The following is a 5,021-nucleotide window of genomic DNA, read 5'->3' on the forward strand; positions in this document are numbered from 1 at the left end:
ATTCAGGTTAGAGTCCTGGGCCAACAAGGGTAGAGTCTTGTTCCTGGTGTTTAATAAAAATGGAAACAGCATTGGAAGATGATTTCCAGTATATGCTTTGGGCTAATCCACACTGTCTACTTTACTGGATATGGAAAAGCTATAGTTCTTGTCATTTCCCAGCTTGTTGCTCTTGCTTTGCTGAACCCTTACTGTGGTCCTTATGGGTAGCACAGAGGTTTACTTCATTCACGTTCAATGCTCCGCTTCTGACTATTGCCTTTTCACTTGCTTTTATTCGTCATGTGGCAGGATAGCATGAGAAACCTGAAGACTTGCAAGATTTGGTCTTGTTATGTCTTAACCATTGGAGGGTTCAGATGCTTTTACGTCCCACTTTAAAATGGGCATGAATCCCAATCCATTTGGTCTGCTTGGAAACCCAGAGGCTCATTTACTTGTCGGAAGTTTCAGCCTGTTGGCATTCTGGTGGTTATTTTTGTCCTGCAACTATAAAATTAAACAGTCTTCTAAATCTCTCATGTATTTCTCTCTTTTCTTTTCTGCCTGCTTGGAATCTGCTATTATTAAGCTACTGGTGTTGAGATAAGATTCACTGTTTATAATATTACTAATTCAAGTTTACTAGGAGATTTTGTTTTCTTGCACAGTTCAGCCAGTTTGGCTAAATGTAAACATTAGAAACTAATTTGAAACTGAAAGGGAGAAAAGTGGGAAAGTATTTTTTTTTTTTTTTGACAGAGTCTCACTCTGTCGCTCAGGCTAGAGTGCAGTGATGTGGTCCCAGCTCACTGCAACCTATGTCTGCTGGGTTCAAGCAATTCTCCTGCCTCAGACTCCCAAGTAGCTGGAACTGCAGGCACATGCAACCGTGCCCAGCAAATTTTTGTATTTTTAGTAGAGACGAGGTTTTGCCATGTTGGCCAGCCTGGTCTCAAATTCCTGACTTCAAGTGATCGCCTGTCTTGGCTTCTCAAAGTTCTGGGATGACAGGCGTGAGCCACCGTGCCCAGCAGAAGAGAGTTTTTTAAAAGTCAAACATTGATAAAGTCTACTTTACCCCAAATTTTGGTCTACAGCTTTCTTTATATGCCTTCTTGTATGTTGGAGTAATTGTCAACTAAGAAAATTTATGATACAGAAAAACACATTCTGAAATTCTGGAATTGTTTTATGTATAAAATGCTAACATCTGACAAACAGTTCAGGATTTGTTGCTTCCTAAGTTTTTGGATTCATGAGCGGGTGTCGCTGTCTTTTCTCGTCTCTTTTCTTTCCTTTGTTGTCCCCTTTTTCTTTGCAACATACTTAGCCATCTGAGCCCCTGGAATTATGGGATGTGCATGTTCCTTTATAGTCCCATAGGACTGGGGGTTAGAAGCCCCACACAGAGTTGGATAAAGTGTTTGCGTTTCAGAGGGATATTTCCTAGCACCTAGTGCTGTTTGATCCCCCTTGTCACCTTTGTCAGCTGTATATTTGCTGTTTGTGCCTCATCAATGATGCACGTCACCCTACACTTGCAACCCCTGAAGTTTACATCTATCATTTTCCTTTTAATCTTTATGATTTTTCTTTTTTGTTTTGTTTAATTCAGCATCTTTCTGGGAGGCACTGGAAGCCAAAAGCCTCCCTGGATTTAGTCTTATTGAAAACAGAAAAATTTTGTGTAATTCAGAAGTTCTAAAGATCAGTTCAAATTACGGACATGCAAAAAATCACATGATGGTGAATCTCTAGAGAAAAATGAATGTTTATACAGGGCTGGTAGGACTGTAAATTATTTCAGCCATTATGAAAAGCAGTTTGGTGATTTCTCAAAGAACTCCAAACAGAATTGCCATTCAAACCTGCAATCCCTTTATTGGGTGTATACTTAAAAGAATATAAATAGTTCTGCCATAAAGATCCATGCCTGTGTACGTCCATCACTGCATTGTTCACAATAGCGGAAAAATGGAACCAACCTAAATTCCCATCAATGGTAGACTGAATAAAGGAAATATGGTACATATATATCGTGGAATACTACACAGCCATAAGAAATAGAGAGAATACGTCCTTTGCAGCAACATAGAGGGAAATGGAGGGCATTATCCTAAGTGAACTAATGCAGGAACGGAAAATGAAATACCACATGTTCTTACTTACAAGTGGGAACTAAATTTTGAGTATATATGGACACAAAGAAGGAAATGACAGACACTGGGGCCTGCCTGAGGGTGGAGGGTGGAACATGATGAGGATCAAAAACTGTCTTTCAGGTACTTTGCTTATTACTTGAGTGATGAAATAATCTGTACAAAAACCTCTGTGACTTACAAATTACATGTATAACAAACCCGCACACTTACCCTTGAACCTAAAATAAAAGTAAAACAACAGCCAAAAAAACAAATTATGGACTAAGATGTATTTTGTCAAGTATTGGAATAATATTGGATATAGATAATTTACTCATTTGCTATAACAATGAATTGCATATAAAGGACTGTTGATATATTACAGCCTAATGAATAAATGTGACTATCCAAGTTTATTATAAAGAAAAAAATAAAATAAAATATCTTTGTTACTGATATTATTTTTTAAAATAAATATTTTTTTACAGACATATGGTATTTCAAATATTGCTAAGGACGTTTCTAATGTTAAGACTTTACTCTTTTTCCTCAAAAATCAAAACAATTTTTACATTTAATTGAAATTGCTTTACACTTACAATTCAAAAATCATTGATGTACAGTGTGTATAATTTAATCAGGCTGTACAATATATTGAATTTATTAATGCTAAATTTATTTCATCTGTGTTTCCTATACATGTGTTTTCTGATTCAAGGCTACAGAATCTAAGATATTGAGATAACTAGTGATTGAGAACTAGAAATTACCTTTTTAATTTAATTTTGTTTATTTTCCATTTTCTTTTATCCACTTGGGATATGTTTCATTTGCATGTGAAGGTACCAGCATACGCTTTAAATATGGTTTATTGCATGAAAATAGACCTATGTTAAATTTTATTCCAACAATGACACCACAACATGTATTGCTATATAGCAAGGAAATTAGGGATTCAAATGGCAGGATGAGTATGCAGAAACTTTTAAAATAATTTTTTATTTTGGAACAATTTTAGATGTAATGAAATTGCAAAGCTTGTGTATAGATTTCCTATATAACTCTCACCTAAATTCCCCATTGCAGTAGCTTACCTTTTTATAGTAAATTTTTCTAAAAAAAACCTGTTTGTTTTCCTATAAAAACAAAACTTAATAATAATAAGTTGCTGTTATTGTTATTATCACTTTGAGATGGAGTCTCCCTCTGTAGCCCAGGCTGGAGTGCAGTGGTGTGATCTCGGCTCACTGCAATCTCTGCCTCCGGGGTCCCGGTGCAAGCAGCTTCCCTGCCTTAGCCTCCCAAGCAGCTGGGATTACAGGCATGTGCCACCATGCCCAGCTAAATTTTGTATTTTTAATAGAGACAGTGTTTCACCATGTTGGCCAAGCTACTCTTGAACTCCTGACCTCATGATCTGCCAGCCTCAGCCTCCCAAAGTGCTGGAATTGCAGGTATGAGCCACTGCCCCCAATAATGTTATTATTAATTAAACTCCAGGCTTCATTCAAATTTTACTAGTTCTACCACTAATGTATTGTTTTCTGTTCCAGTCCCAGCAAAAATATCACACTACTTGTAGTTGCAATGTATACTTAGGGATTTTTTTGTTTTTTTTTTTTTTTTTTGGCTGTGACAATTGTTTCAACTTTCCTTATTTTGGGTGACCATGACAGTTGTGAGGCATAGTGGTGAGATATTTCATACTATGTTCCTTGATATGAGTCTAATATTTTCCTTGTTCAGACTGGAGTTACATTTCATGGGAATCATGCTATAGGTACACCATGTCCTTATTATCACACAATATCAGCAGGTTCGTGCTATCACCTTGACTTGCCACTAATGACGTTAACCCTGAAAACCTGAATCAGAAAGTGTTTGCTATATTTTCCCTTTTTAAACACTCTTTCTTTGGAATCAGGTTGCTAAGTCCAGCCAGCACTCTAGTGGGGAAGGGGAATTAAGATCTATTCTTTTAATGGAGATTATCTACATAAACGATTTGAAATTGTTTCACAGGAAGGCTTGTTTCTTCTCACTTATCTGTTTAATAATTCATTTATATCAGTAGGGACTCACACATATTCATCTCATAATATGGATTATAACCTAAATACTACATTACTTAGTTCCTTTTTTTTTTTTCTGTTTTAGTTTGACCATTGGGTACCAACTTGAAAAACTCATTAGCCAAGAGAAGCCTGAAATATATGGTGTCAGAATACACACTGTTTGTGACTCAGGGTATATAACTCATCTTTTTGTTTTTGGAGCCTGTTACTTTCTTGTACTACATGAAGATCCAGACTCATGTTATATTTTCCTTGCTTTAGCCCTAGAATTAGCCATTTCTCTAAGGATTCCTGATTTTCTTTGAGAATGGTATTTAGAAACCAAGATATGGGTGAAAGGCTTATTTTTCGACTGGCACATTACTGATTCATCTCTCAACAGAGAGGCAAGAAATGCATGTATGCATACTAACCAAAGTATTCAGACATATCTCCAGGTTTTTGTGGTTATGAATCAATAAAGCATTTTCAAACATGCACAGTTTTTTGTTTGTTTGTTTTTTAATCAACTTTCTAGGTGACTTGATTAAATACTCAGGAGCATGATTATAGACTTATGTGGTGAGATGCCAAACAGCCTTACAGAGTGACTACAATTTTTCATGCCCACTAGTAATGAGCAATAGTTCTTATTGTTGTCTCTTCTTGCCTACATTTCACGCTGTCAGTCTATTTTAGATTTTAGTATTGTAATGGTGTGCAATAACATATCATTGTTATTTACATTTATATCCCCTCCGTTACAAATTATGTTGAGAATTATTTTGTGTGCCTATTTGTCATCCATCTATCATTTTTGCTGAAATATCTGTACATATCATTT

Source organism: Sapajus apella, unplaced genomic scaffold, assembly GCF_009761245.1.
Source record: "Sapajus apella isolate SASKATOON/1434 unplaced genomic scaffold, GSC_monkey_1.0 scaffold11, whole genome shotgun sequence".
Lineage (NCBI taxonomy): Eukaryota > Metazoa > Chordata > Mammalia > Primates > Cebidae > Sapajus > Sapajus apella.